This window comes from Schistocerca piceifrons, chromosome 4, assembly GCF_021461385.2.
Source record: "Schistocerca piceifrons isolate TAMUIC-IGC-003096 chromosome 4, iqSchPice1.1, whole genome shotgun sequence".
NCBI classification, from domain to species: domain Eukaryota; kingdom Metazoa; phylum Arthropoda; class Insecta; order Orthoptera; family Acrididae; genus Schistocerca; species Schistocerca piceifrons.
Window position 1 is genome coordinate 434,273,869 of NC_060141.1, and position 16,126 is coordinate 434,289,994.

Below are 16,126 nucleotides of genomic sequence, written 5' to 3' on the forward strand. Positions count from 1 at the left end.
GTAATAGTGGAAACCGGAAACAGTATAGCATTTAAAATGTTTGCGGCTGTGTCAATCGTTTTTACTGCCTGCAGCAAATCGAGGAAGCTACCAGGTAAATGTTTACTGATAATAATTTCGTTTATACTACTAGGAAGTATCTTAAATAAGGATTGCAATCGTGTTATTAATAGCGAAAGAAGGTGTTTTGAAGAACTGTAACATGTATGTTTTTGTTGATTGTACTGTGTTTGCAATATCGCTCATCAACTGGATCGTAATATCGCCAGTAGGCGATATTGGGAGCAGCTATTTTAATTTGTTAACTGATCTATCTCGTACTTACCTCAAACCTATTTTCGTCTTCAAAGTGATTTATTTTATTCAGTTACTCATTTGTGATGCCAAGGGGAAAGAAGAAGAGAAAAAAAAAAAAAAGCATGGGAACACTGAGAGCGTCAAGCGTCAAAGACGTTTGAAGTACCCAGATCAACGATTCGAGACTACATTAAAAGAAGTGCAAAAGGGGAGAATGAACAGGAATCTGCAGTTGTAAGACAGAAACTTGGAAGGAAACCTGTGTTGATACCTGAAGTTGAGAAAGAGCTGGTTGAGTACTGTATCGAAATGGAATAAAATTTCTTTGGTTTGATGTGAAATGTTGTGAGGGTATCATTTGGAGTGCCCCAGGGAAGTGTGGTAGGTCCTCTGTTGCTTTCTATCTACGTAAATGATCTTTTGGATAGGGTGGATAGCAATGTGTGGCTGTTTGCTGATGATGTACGGGAAGGTGTCGTCGTTGAGCGACTGTAGGAGGATACAAGATGACTTGGACAGGATTTGTGATTGGTGTAAAGAATGGCAGCTAACTCTAAATGTAGATAGATGTAAATTAATGCAGATGAATAGGAAAAAGAATCCTGTAATGCTTGAATACTCCATTAGTAGAGTAGCGCTTGACACAGTCACGTCGATTAAATATTTGGGTGTAACATGCAGAGCGATATGAAGTGGGACAAGCGTGTAATAACAGTTGTGGGGAAGGTGAATGGCCGTCTTCGGTTCATTGGTAGAATTTTGGGAAGATGTGGTTCATCTGTAAAGGAGACCGCTTATAGAATGCTGGTGCGACCTATTCCTGAGTACTAGTCGAGCGTTTGGGATGCCTATCAGGTCGGATTGAGGGAGGACATGGAAGCAATTCAGAGACGGGCTGCTAGATTTGTTACTGGTAGGTTTGATCATGATGTGAGTGTTACGGATATGCTTCAGGAACTCAGGTGGGAGTCTCTAGAGGCAAGGAGGAGTTCTTTTCGTGAATCGCTACTAGGGAAATTTAGAGAACCAGCATTTGAGGCTGACTGCAGTACAATTTTACTGCCGCCAACTTACATTTCGTGGAAAGACCACAAAGGTAAGATAAGAAAGATTAGGGCTCATACAGAGGCATATGTTGTTGTTGTTGTTGTGGTCTTCAGTCCTGAGACCGGTTTGATGCAGCTCTCCATGCTACTCTATCCTGTGCAAGCTTCTTCATCTCCCAGTACCTACTGCAACCTACATCCTTCTGAATCTGTTTAGTGTATTCATCTCTCGGTCTCCCTCTACGATTTATACCCTCCAATACTAAATTGGTGATCCCTTGATGACTCAGAACATGTCCTACCAACCGATCCCTTCTTCTAGTCAAGTTGTGCCACAAACTTCTCTTCTCCCCAATCCTATTCAATACCTCCTCATTAGTTAAGTGATCTACCCACCTTATCTTCAACATTCTTCTGTTGCACCACATTTCGAAAGCTTCTATTCTCTTCTTGTCCAAACTAGTTATCGTCCATGTTTCACTTCTATACATGGCTACACTCCATACAAATACTTTCAGAAACGACTTCCTGACACATAAATCTATACTCGATGTTAACAAATTTCTCTTCTTCAGAAACGATTTCCTTGCCATTGCCAGTCTACATTTTATATCCTCCCTACTTCGACCATCATCAGTTATTTTACTCCCTAAATAGCAAAACTCCTTTACTACTTTAAGTGTCTCATTTCCTAATCTAATTCCCTCAGCATCACCCGATTTAATTTGACTACATACCATTATCCTCGTTTTGCTTTTGTTGATGTTCATCTTATATCCTCCTTTCAAGACACTGTCCATTCCGTTCAACTGCTCTTCCAGGTCCTTTGCTGTTTCTGACAGAACTACAATGTCATCGGCGAACCTCAAAGTTTTTACTTCTTCTCCATGAATTTTAATACCTACTCCGAATTTTTCTTTTGTTTCCTTTACTGCTTGCTCAATATACAGATTGAATAATATCGGGGAGAGGCTACAACCCTGTCTCACTCCTTTCCCAACCACTGCTTCCCTTTCATGCCCCTCAACTCTTATAACTGCCATCTGATTTCTGTACAAATTGTAAATAGCCTTTTGCTCCCTGTATTTTACCCCTGCCACCTTCAGAATTTTAAAGAGAGTATTCCAGTTAACATTGTCAAAAGCTTTCTCTAAGTCTACAAATGCTAGAAACGTAGGTTTGCCTTTTCTTAATCTTTCTTCTAAGATAAGTCGTAAGGTTAGTATTGCCTCACGTGTTCCAACATTTCTATGGAATCCAAACTGATCTTCCCCGAGGTCCGCTTCTACCAGTTTTTCCATTCGTCTGTAAAGAATTCGCGTTAGTATTTTGCAGCTGTGACTTATTAAACTGAGGCAGAGGCATATAGGAAGTCATTTTCCCCTCGTTCTGTTTGGGAGTGGAACAGGGAGAGAAGATGCTAGTTGTGGTACGAGGTACCCTCCGCCACGACCGTATGGTCGATTGCGGAGTATGTATGTAGATGTAAAGCAGATGGCATTCCAACTTGCCTTAAGGAACAATCTGCCCCACCCCTTTTCAAAAACTGGAAACATGGCTGGTTGAAAGTGGTTTAACTTCTTTATGAAAAGAAATTGACCCAGTTAACAATACGAACACCACAATCACTGTCAAGAGCTAGAATCTTAGGCTTTCCTCAAGACAATGTGATTTCATTTTTCTGTATTCTCAGAGCAGACCTTGATAATATCAAGTTAAACCCTGCTAGAACATTCAATGTTGACGAAACTGGAATAACAACTGTACAAAGCAAAAATGTGAAGGTGATTTGCACAAAAAAGGGAAATCGGCAGTCTATAAAATGTCATCACCAGAGAGAGGAAAGCTGAGCACTATCATCATCTGTATGTCAGCTGCCAGCCAGTACATTCCTCTGATGATAGTGTTCCCCAGAAATAAGCAGGACCTGAAGCTAATGAAATGATCCCCTCCTAGAGCTATTCCAGGATTTCACCCATCAGGCTGGATTCAGTGCGATTTGTTTTGTAAGTGAGTGAGCATTTTGCCTCTTTTGTAAAGCCTACTGCAGAAGACCCAGTTGTGTTAATCCTGGATGGACACTACTCACACACAAGGAACCTATATATTATAAACTTTGCCAGAGAAAATCACATCATATTGGTCTGCCTTCCACCTCATAGTATTCACAGGATGCAGCCATTGGATGTTGCCTTCATGAAGCCATTTAAAAGCTTCTGCAGTCAAGAAATTGAGAAGTGGATTTCCAATAATGAGGGTAGGATTTTGACTCAATATGACGTCGCTGGACTCATGGGCAAAGCTTACATTAGAGTAGCAACCATGGGTAATGCATTGTATGGTTTTCGTGCCTTTGGTATCTATCCTTATGACAAACCAGTATTTACTGAAGCTGATTTTATTTATGAAGCGAACGATAACAGACACAGCCTATTTCTGAAGCTCAGTGTGGGCCTCAATTATTTGCAAATACTGCCACAGTTGATCTAGCATGTAGGCCTATTTCACATAGTGTTGACAATGAAATTTCGTCTGCTGGTGAAAATGAATCTCATTCCTCATCTGCTTCCATGTCATTCCATCCTTTAGTCTTGCACAAAGACATAAAAACTGTACCAAAAGTTCAACCAGCATCTTACAAACGAAAGTGTCGGGAAAGCGTTGTGTTGAGTAGTTCTCCTTATAAGATGAAGTTGGAAACCTTTTATGCTTCTAAAGGCACAAACAATTCCAATGACACTTCAACAAGTGGAGCAACACAAAAGAGGAATCTTGTCACCAAGAGGAAAGTTAAAAGAAAGTAAAAAATCTCAAGTTCTTCTGACAATGAGGCTGCTGGTGAACCTTCACTGGTAGACACCGATGACGATCATGATCTGGATGTTGGTGATGATTCTACAGATGCCACTTGTGCATTTTGTAATAAGAAGTTTTCCGACGATTTTAGTGGGGAACAATGGCTTATATGCTCTTCGTGTGGCAAACTGGAATCACAAATTTTGTGATGCAGCGAGTGACGAGCGGCAAAAATACATATGTTCCTTCTGTATAAATAACTAACTATTAAATTTGTTTTACATAATTCTGATGTAAATAATCCCATCTAATTGTACAATTGCGTTATAGTTTTCCAATAAATTCTGAACAATTTGATTTGGTCTTACTTTTAACTTTTTTTTCAAAGAACCATGTTCAAATCCACTTATAAAAACTGAACAAATATGGGCTGTTCCATTTTGAACAGGTGCTCTTAATTTCGCTGGGTGGGCGATAATAGGAACAGGGGTAGGTGGTATTAGTAACCCACTCTCAGACAATTTCTGTTCACCGCTTTCTAAATTTTCCAAACTAACTCAAAGAAGCATAGCTTTAGAAGTAATTTGGCGTATGGAAACAAAAGATGGATAGTTTCTACAAATATTCATTTAGTTTAAAGCTTGATTACATAAACCAAGAAGCTTATAAACAGGGAAATAATAATGGTAGGCGATATTTGGGGCCCTTACCTTACTATCTTGCTTGTCTGTTCTCTTTACTGGTTTTATGTTTCTTATATTTAATTTGATGTCACACAAAAGAGAAAGTTATTAACTAACAGGCAATAAAGAGTGCAAATTTAATGAAGAGTTCTTATTGTTTCGGTTACAAATAGTCTCACCCAGTATAAATTGTGAACTCTTTTTGAAGGCCGTAGCACGCCAAACCAGCCGACTAGGAGCAGGAGACTCAACTCTAGCGACAGCGTAAAGCCCGGTCCACACGCAACGATCTGTCTGCGCAGACATCGCCGCAGATTTCTGTACATGCAAAAGATCGCAGCAAATGTGGCGTGTTCACACGACACAAACCCCAATCTACTACTCGCCCGCCATCTGTCGGTGTAGAAAAGAAATATCAGTGGCAAGCGACTACGCTCCCCATAAACGTCAACAATTTAATTCAGTTATTTTGAAATACAGAAATGGAGGAAGTTCTTTTGTGGTCTGTGTTCGCAACTTGTGTTGCAAAATACATTCAGACCAACCGCAGGAAACAGAGAAAGCGGTAAAAATGGTGTAGACAGTGGCTGCTAAAGCGAAAGCAGTTTTCTCACGTAAATTTACTGCGAGAGCTGCAGGGCGAACCTAACGACTGGCGAAATTATTTGCGGATGGATGTCGACACTTATAATTATCTCTTAAAGCTTGTAATGCCTCATATTATGAGAAAAAATACTTGTATGAGAAGGGCAATTTCTCCTCATGAACGGCTGGCGGTAACATTAAGATTCCTAGCAACAGGAAGGAGCTACAAGGGTTTGGAATTTTCAACTGCAATATCGAAACAAGCGTTGAGCGAAATAATACCCAACACATGTGAAGCTATTTACGCTGTCCTGAAGGATGAGTTCATGAAGGCAAGTCAAGTAAATTAAGTCTGCCAAGTTACAGATAATATTTTTGGTGTTGTAGACGTGTTTGAATTATTAGAGATTATATACCTACATGGCCAATGAACTATGGTTTACTTTGTTTCTGAGTAGGCATTTTCAGTTCGCTACTGTGTAGAAGCAACCTGTTACAAACTTTTGTTACAAGATACAAAACTCCACTCTGAATTCTAGACAGAGTTCGCAACGAATTTTTTTTTTATTATTGTTACTGTTTCTCTGTTTGCCGAGGCGTCAACTGCCCGCAATTTTTACAATTAGAGCATTGTATGCTGCTGTCTTTTTGTGTCGGTCACTATATTCTTTACTTTTAATCTCACACAAACATGGGTGGTTTCTATATATTTCAATGAATTCGCTTACAAACTCTCGAGAACACTGACGAGTATCAGCCATTTTAATGCCCTGTGCGTACAAATACTGAGCAAACAGCTGTTTCGCGCCAGATTTGCGGCGATCTCCTGTCCACACGCTCCAACTTGTCTGCGCGGATGTGGTTTGAACCCACAGATTTGAGAGGTTTCGCTCAAACCTCCAACTCCAACTTCCAGGTATGCACACACCTCAGGTTGATGCAAATCTTCTGTACACACGCAACGATCTTTCTGCACAGAAGTGATGTGCGCAGATATTTGCGCAGACAGATCGTTGCGTGTGGACGGGCCTTAAAGCCCGGTCCACACGCAACGATCTGTCTGCGCAGACATCGGCGCAGATGTCTGTACATGCAAAAGATCGCTGCAAATGTGGTGTGTTCACACGACACAAACCCCAATCTACTACTCGCCCGCCATCTGTCGGTGTAGAAAAGAAATATCAGTGGCAAGCGACTACGCTCCCCGAAAACGTCAAAATTTAATTCAGTTATTTTGAAAAATAGAAATGGAGGAAGTTCTGTTGTGGTCTGTGTTCGCAACTTGTGTTGCAAAAAACATTCAGACCAACCGCAGGAAACAGAGAAAGCGGTCAAAATGGTGCAGACAGTGGCTGCTAAAGCGAAAGCAGTTTTGTCACGTAAATTTACTGCGAGAGTTGCAGGGCGAACCTGTTTTGTTTTACATAACCTCGTGTTCCATTTCCTCGCACATTGGCACTCCAATTTCATCTTCAATTGTACTCCTGCTTGGTCTTGGCGTTTCTTGATCACGAAGAAAGCCAAGTAGATCAAAATACCATAACGTTGGCTGGTATACTTGATCTACTCCTACACCAGATCTTCTAGATTTCTGAACTTTGGATAACTCTTTTCGGTAAACAGTTCGCTGACAGACTAATTTACTTGACTTGCCTTCATGAACTCATCCTTCAGGAAAGCGTAAATAGCTTCAGATGTGTTGGGTATTATTTCACTCAATGCTTGTTTCGATATTGCAGATGAAAATTCCAAATCATTGTAGCTCCTTCCTGTTGCTAGAAATCTTAATGTTACTGCCAGGCGTTCATGAGGAGAAATTTCCCTTCTCATACAAGTATTTTTCTCATAATATGAGGGGTTACATGCTTTAAGAGATAATTATAAGTTTCGACATCCATTCGCAAATAATTTCGCCAGTTCGCAACGAAATTATTTTTTTATTACCGTTTCTCTCTTTGCCGAGGCGCCAACTGCCCGCAATTTTTCAATTAGAGCATTGTATGCTGCTGTCTTTTTATCTCGGTCACTATATCCTTTACTTTTAATCTTCCACAAACATGGGTGGTTTCTGTATATTTCAATGAATTCACTTACAAACTCTCGAGAACACTGACGAGTATCAGCCATTTTAATGTCCTGTGCACACAAATACAAACACTAGACTGAGCAAACAGCTGTTTCGCGCCAGATTTGCGACGATCTCCTGTCCACACGCTCCAACTTGTCTGCGCAGATATGGTTTGAACCGACAGATTTGAGAGGTTTCGCTCAAACCTCCAACTCCAACTTCCAGGTTTGCACACACCTCAGGTTGGTGCAAATCTTCTGTTCACACGCAACGATCTGTCTGCGCAGATGTGATGTGCGCAGACATTTGCGCAGACAGATCGTTGCGTGTGGACGGGCCTTAACACGAGAAGTGACGTATTCACAGAAGTTACTACATTTTTTTGAAGGCGTTGCGAGTATTATCTTTGAAGACGAAATTTTTGGCCCGCAAAAAGATCTGTGTTTGTTATTGTTGTTTTCGAGGTGGTATAATGGTATATGCCGCGTGTAACTTTGTAGTAACTTAGTAATAGGCTTTGCAGTATTGTGATTTCTAAGAGACGAAAAGCGGAACGCAAAATTGTTGGAGAGAAAAAAGGAAACTTAATATACATTCGCATGCTGGTAGGCAAACAAGCTGATCGGTAAAATGATTGTGGTTAGAATATAGTATTTTCCCATAGAATACAAATGTATCGGATTTATTTAATACTGTGACGTATGTACTCAAGCTGCACGTGTAGTGTTGTACTCAGGAACGTTATAAACTGCAGATATAGTTTTATAGCTGTGTTGTATGCAACTTAGTGCTGTTGTGGCTTTTGGAAGGCTTCTTCAAATGTAACTCTCGTTTAAACATGTTGAGAAGTTAATTAATGGAGTTGCTGGACTTTATTTTTAGCCACTGAAGTATATAGCCATGAAACTCGCTAAAAACAGGAAGAGAAATGCAGCAAAACTGGAGATACCGGTACTCTGGGAAATTCGCATTTGCAAAATAAGATGCTGAGGTAGCAGATAGAATTCGTAAATCAAATCAGTGTCTAGTAAATTCACTCTTCATTATTAATCATAAGTACCACTGGGGAGTAAATGGTTTAGGATTAAGTATTGAATTTCAATGTGAGAATGGATAATTTTTAGATCTCAGCTGTGCTGTTTAGAAAGGAAATGCTGTAGGATAGATTGAATAAAAGTATTGTTTGTGGGCCAGTACAGTGAGAAAGATCTCCTAAGTGCAAAACAGGCAGTACTGGCCTTTTTGGGTTGTACCAAAAAGATGCACTGTTTTCTTATCAATTGGCAGTCATCGCCTCATCACCTGAGGCTAACGTGAGGTTATTCAGGCAGGTGCTGATGCTACACCCATCTGCTTTGACCTATAATGTCATGGTGAGCCTTGATGTTTTTGAGTCTTTGCGTTTGTAGATTGTGTGTTGTAGTATTTGGCGGTTCTCTGTTGTGCAGTATGTTTGTTAGTGAGTAGTATGACATGAATTGAATGTTTCATGTTGGTATTGAAAGAAAGAATTTGTGCTGGCTGTCTGGTGAGTTACTTTGAATTTGCATATTTTGGCTGTTGCATTCATTTTTATGTTTAGAAATAGTAGTGCGTGTGTTTCTTGTGGTCAGAGATTTAATATTTTCCTTTTTTTTCTTCTATGGTGAAGAAGATATAGATATTTATGAGTAGCTCATTGCATGTTGCAATGAGCGAAGCTATTTGTATATTAAAATTGGTGATGGAAGTTTTCATGAATTTTCAGGATTTCCTTGTTAGTGTTTGGTAATTGTTGGAATGTTATTGGTAGGTATCATGGGTACTAATGTGCCATCGTTGTTTAGGATACATTTCTGATGTTAGTCATGTGAACATGGTTTGGTTTGTTGTACTGAAAACTTTGGTTTAGATAGAGTAAGTGAAAGTGTTGTATCTGGGGCTTTGCTTGCACTTTGTGGGTGAAGTGAAATTTGCAACACCATGTTTTAGAGTGGTTGGTTCGTGCTATCGAGGGCTTTGTTGGAGCTGTGTAGCTCAAGTAAAAGTTTGCTGAGTTTTTGAGTTCTGTATGGGTTACTGGTATTGAGGTCTTCATTTGAGATATATGTTGTTGTTGTTGTGGTCTTCAGTCCTGAGACTGGTTTGATGCAGCTCTTCATGCTACTCTATCCTGTGCAAGCTTCTTCATCTCCCAGTACTTACTGCAACCTACATCCTTCTGAATCTGCTTAGTGTATTCATCTCTTGGTCTTGCTCTATGATTTTTTACCCACCACGCTGCCCTTCAATGCTAAATTTGTGATCCCTTGATGCCTCAGAACATATCCTACCAACTGGTCCCTTCTTCTTGTCAACTTGTGCCACAAAATCCTATTCTCCCCAATTCTACTCAATACCTCCTCATTAAAGCTTCTATTCTCTTCTTGTCCAAACTATTTATTGTCCATGTTTCACTTGCATACATGGCTACACTCCATACAAATACTTTCAGAAACGACTTCCTGACACTTAAATCTATACTCGATGTTAACAAATTTCTCTTCTTCAAAAACACTTTCCTTGCCGTCGCTAGTCTACATTTTATATCCTCTCTACTTCGACCATGATCAGTTATTTTGCTCCCCAAATAGCGAAATTCCTTAGGTCATGTGAAATTTACATCACCAATAGTTTTAATTTTTGCCATTTGTTTGTTAAGATTTGAGAATTTCGTGTGCTTGATTTTTTGGTGAGTATTTGTTATGCAGTGATGTCATTGTTATTACTGTCGTTTATTTAGTTTGTCCTCTTCATTTGGTTGTCCTGTTAGTTTCATTCTATTTCTGGAGTTAAGTACTTCACATGCTATTTATGTTTGTTCGCAGGTGTAATGAGGGATGTCGTGGTCAGATATTGTATGTGTTTGAAATAGTGTACACCATGTTGATGGCATTACTGGTCAAAACAGGCAGGTGGAATCATGACTTTACACCAATCTACCTTTTATAATTAATAAGTAGGTGACTTTACATAAATTGATTTTGTTCTTTGGATGTAGTTTGTGTGTGTTTCGATTAGTTAAAAATAATGCTGTGTTCCAAGGACCATTGGTCTGTTCTTATCAAAATGGTGTAGATTACTTTGGATTTACACTCTGTGTCTTTGTTTATGGCTACATACTGGATATTTACAGATTACCAGCTAGCTTATTGGCTGAAAAGTAATGTTAATGAACATATTGGTCTCTGCCACTACTCATGTTACTGTTGCAGAATGTTTACATCTACTTTTAAATAACACAAGCAATCATTGTAGTCTTTTTATACCACAATGTTTTTGTTAAATATCCATCTTCAGAGCAGAAGTTGACAGAAGAAGCAATTTCAGTTCATATTTAAATTTTTGTAAAGGTTTACAGCTGCCAGTTGCCTTTAGTTTTATTCTTCAGTTTCTATTTACCATACATGTTTTAAATTAACAAGCGATTTATCATCAGACGGTACATATTTATTGCATATTTGCAACGTTCTTGTGGCTCATGTAGTTATGGCAAAAGAACGAAACATATACCCATTGAATATGGTTATAAGTATGTACAATTCACACCTGGCCACAGCTGCAAAACTCCAACAAAGCTGCAAACATGCAATAAATATGTACCATCTGATGATGGTGATTAAAGCTGGTGGGACAATAATAAAAGAAAACTTTTGTGGCCATTGTTGGATGCTTTTGTGAACCTTTGGCAGACTTAGTGATAAAGAGTTATTATGTTTTCTTCTAAATTTTGATTTAAAATAACCTCTTGGTTGACAGGCAGCTATGGTGGTACAGGGTTGTTCATTATGTACATCATTCCACATACTTAGAACGATCAAGAGCTTCACATTCAACGCAAATAGAGCAAAACATACGTTCAGATTATTTTTATTGTTGTCATTGTAAGCAGCAGTGGGAAGTACATCAGTGGGGATGGTGGATAGGGCAACAGTTGGCTCTCCCCTTCCAGTGCATCATACTGTGCCTGAGAAAGCTGTGTGCTGCCCAAAAAATCAGTCCTTATAATGGGCACATAGGTGTCAAGAAAGAACATCAGTTGACTGACTCCTAGCCACTGCCACAATCACAGAGTTACTTTAGTCTGTGTGTGGTGTGGTTGTGAAAAATCAGTTCAAGCTCAAATGTTATCTGCACTATCAATACAAGACAGAAGTATAACTTTTGTTTAAACTTCGCATCCTTAACTAGGATTTAACAAAGTTATGTACTATGGTATGAAGATATTTGAGAAGCTCCCATCTAACATGCAACAAGTAATTAGTTGTCTCAGCAAATTCAAAGGAAAATTAAAACATATCTCATTGGTGACTCCTTCCATTGATTATCTTAGTGCAAGGATTTGATTCCTTCTTTAGAGGAATGGCAGGTAGTGTGTTGTAAACTGTCCTATGTAATTACATATTTAGGTTGCTGTTTTGTTTGAAAAAATACTTGATTAATGAAGTAAATATTAAGTTTCTTATAAGACATCCTGCAGCTGCCTAATATAACTGAAGTAGCAGCAGCTTTCTTTCTGATTCACTAGAACACATTTACCTGGCATAAACAGAACTAGCATTAAGCAGTGCCGTGATAGTTTCTTGTTAATATAGTGTACAGCTTAAGCAATGTTTGGTTGTCGTTTGTTAATGTTTACTTTCACTTGCTCCCTGTAGGTTCACCTTCTTGGTGGTAGAGTAGAAGAAATTTCTATTCTTGTCCACCTTCTTGGTGGGATGTACAGAATATGATGAATGAGTAGAATAAATTTCTATTCTTTTGAAATTGTCATGGTTTATTTATGTCAAGCCACGTTAGTAAATGCATATAATGTGAAGGTGCTGTTAGAATGCTTAATGCCTTGAACACGCACCTTCATAATGACTGTTGGCAAATCTATAGCATCACTATCTTCAGCTGCCCAGTTGCAATGTGAATGCAATACATGATCAGATTAGCTGATTATATGTTCCACCATTTAACAACTTAATATGTGCTGAAATGTAGGAGTTTGTACTCCTAGGGACCTCATTTGAGATTGAGTTGCATCTCATTGGCGACGGAGTGGTGTACTCTACGTATAAAATTCATGTTACTGATCAGTACATACTTAAGTCTTTTCTAATTTGACATCTAGTGATGTTATTCTACTTATGTTTGATCTTTTCTATACTTCCAGGTTCTATCAAAAAATATTCACTAATTCATTCAATATATCTTTGATTTATTTTCAGAAGCACATTGCAAGTCCAGTACCACAACAGAGTGACTACAGGATTGCACAACCAAACGTTCTCTGCCACCATCCTATATTTTCTGGGATGGTTACTAGGGATAGGCAACAGCCAGTACACAAGATCATTATTTTCATTTTACCATCTGTGCCAAAGTAATGTGTCTGGTAATATATTAATGTTATGTCACTGTCTGTAGTAATATCATAGATACACTTAAAGAAAATGAAATGGTTTACATTCCACTGTGAAAACCCACTGTCATAAAATGTTTATTGACTTGGATGACACTTGTATCTCCTGTGTTGGAGTTACTGTTGCAATGAATGTAATTTTTTAGTATGACATGTTGAAAACAACTGCAGTGAAATAAATTTGTTTATTGCAAAAGGAGTTATGTCTTTTACATGTATTGTGCCATTTTATGTTTGTGTTGTTCATAATCCCTGCTCCCATCCCCACCCAGAGAAAGTAATTACAGAATCAAGAATCATTAGTTCAATGGTTAATCCACTAATGACTATAGGTCCAAGGATAATATTTTTTCACTGAGTTGCGTACATTTCTTCAAAAGTAAAACTGTGAAAATCATGAAATAAAAATATTTTGTGATTCGTTCTGCGTGGAATGTTGAATGTTTTGTTATAATATATTCAATTATTCAAAATTTATTTGCTTACTGTGAACTATTAGACATCAGCTGTAGTAGGTATATAAGTGACGTGAAAATTTCTGCCGGACTGCAACTTGAACCTCATCAAAGATTCACTGTGTATATGTTTAGAATAAGGTATAATGAGCCAATTGTAACACATTCGGCCAGTGATGCACAGCTTCTTATTTGGCATGTGTTAAGTTCTTTTTCTTTGATTCTTTCCACATATCACCTCTCCTCTGCTTGTAACTTCAGATTGATCAGTCTGTGAGTACATAATGGGCTATGAAAATGAACACAAATTTACAACAGTTTCTGCTAGTTATGTTCAGTTTGGTTTGACCTTTTGGATGTGACATGATCTTGAAGAAATAAAACAAGTAGATGTAGTAACAGTTATGGCCAGTTCTTGATTTATAAAAAAGTGCCAGTATTGTGACTTACTAGAGGTATCGGTATGGCATACCATCACAAATCGAGCACTGGTTATGACAACAAAAGCAGTTGTTTGGTTTAAAATAGTGATGCCAGTAACTGTACCTGGATTGCTTTGTCTTCTCACAGCAATGAAAAAGGAAGATTGATGTCTGACAGTATTGTGAAAAGGATAGTTGCTACCCACCATATAGTGGAGTCACTGATTCACAGATAGCCACAACAAAAGACTGTCAAACACAGCTTTCGGCTAAACAGGTCTTCATTAGATTTAGACAGCACACAACACAAGCGCACACGTTGCCGCAGTCTCTGGCTGCCAAGGCAAGACTTGGAGCATCTTGCACTGCTGCTCACATTCTGGCCTTGGCAGCCAGAAACTGTGGTCAGGTATGTGTGTGTGAATTGTGTTTACACACACTGCCACCCAAACAAACTGATAAACAAAATTGGTCTTATGAATTTTTGAGGGGGGGGGGGGGGGGGGGTCATTGAGAAGGGACGGTTTGCACTGCTCGCATGGAAAAATCTCTCTTAGTATGTGTTAATTAAGAAATCCCAACCTAATCATGGATCTGCCATTATAGATTTATCATTGAGTCAACATAGCAGAATTAAAAAATAATTTGAAAGTGATGAATGAAATCAAAATATTTTGTGATTGGCTCTGCATGGGTTCTGAACCCTGTCATATTTGTCTTTTTTTGTTGTAATATATTTGGTTACACTGACGCAAAACTTCATAAAGAGTACACAAGGTGAGAGCTCCATGAAAACAAGACTGATGGAAAAAAGTAAGTTAACTGTTTAGTATTTCAAAAGTAATCACCATAGGTGTGAATACATGTAAGCCCCTGTGAGACAAGATGGTCAATCGCTTCGTGGAACAATGTTTGCGGTGTTCTACAAAACTGGTACCCATGTGTGCACCTCTTGGTGTGAACCAAATGAATGGCCGAGAATGTTTCTTTAGGGCTCCAAAAATATGGAAATCACATGAGGAGAGATTGGGACTGCATGGAGGTTGTGTGAAGGCTTCCCAGACAAAACTCTGAATTATTGTTTAAGCAACCTGCTGATAAATCACCTGCCAAGTTTGTATAGAGTACGTTTTCGTGGGAAACACATATTCTCCATAAAGTCCCAATCTCTCCCCATGGGATTTCCATATTTTTAAAGCACTGAAGAAAGACATTCATGGCTGTCCCTTTGCTTCAGATAAAGAGGTGCGTGCCTGGCAACATTTTTCCACAAAGGTGTTGACCGTTGTAAGGCAATTACAGTGGAATAAACAACTATGGCAAGTACTTCAGTGTTAATGAATAGTTTCCTTACTTTTTTCCATCTTTTTCATATTAATTTGACTGCCATTGTATGCCACTCGCTTAAGTTTGCTTTTGTAGATCTGTGTACTATATACACAAGTGCTCTATTATTATTTTACAGGATTTTATTTTTTTATATACCATGTTCCCCTCAGAAACTTGCAGCCGTGTGCTGGGTTAAAGATATCCCAAATTTGGTAGGTTTTTATAATCCAGCTAGATTATCTGCAGTGCTAAAGCAATCAACAGTAGCTTCATAAACACTGATGGACATACACCATTTTGGATTTGAGAACTGTACACTCAGTTTTTTAAGGTGGGGACAGTAGAATACATACTTCTATTGGGACTTGAAACTTAGCAAGTTGGAGTAATGCCATTTACTATAAATACTTCTTACAAAACTTTCTTATTTCTTTTTTATATTTTGCTGGTAGTGTATGTACCACATTTACATAAAGCACCAAAATTCATATTTAGTTAATGTTTCAGTAAAATTCATTATCTATCAGTTTAAATGAGAGAAATCTGTAATTTACTCAGAAGGCATATGCTCAGGAACATATTGTGATCTAACAATTTTTTATTCCCAGAATGACATAAAGTATTTGAAAGCCCTCATTTCATTTTATCAGTAAACATTTTATTATTTGTGAAAAGTCATTAATTAAAATGTTATTCATAATTAAAGTTTCCACACCCAGTAAATAATATTATTATTTGGACCTTTGAGTATGTTTATAAAATCATAGGTATGGTTATAATTTTCTTGCTGTAATTTTTCTGAACTAGAAAACAGCTTTGGTTATCAGAGTAATTTGACAATTAAGAAATGGAGACAACTACTATCCCATTAAATTTACAAGAGGCTTGGTAAATTCCACAACAGTGCTCATGACATGAATAAAATAATCCACCCAACTTTTATTATTTCCCAGTCATCTATCACATAGATAAACCAAATTATTAGTTGAAACTTCCTGGCAGATTAAAACTGTGTGC

General features: G+C 38.3%; 1 long non-coding RNA gene across 1 annotated transcript; it reads left to right on the forward strand.

Annotated features, from left to right (window-relative positions):
* Nucleotides 1–7,896: 7,896 nt before the first annotated feature.
* LOC124795112 lies at nucleotides 7,897–12,769 on the forward strand. Its single transcript, XR_007016645.1, has 3 exons — nucleotides 7,897–8,848; nucleotides 10,322–10,452; nucleotides 12,710–12,769. It is a non-coding gene; the product is annotated as an uncharacterized LOC124795112 (long non-coding RNA).
* Nucleotides 12,770–16,126: the final 3,357 nt, after the last annotated feature.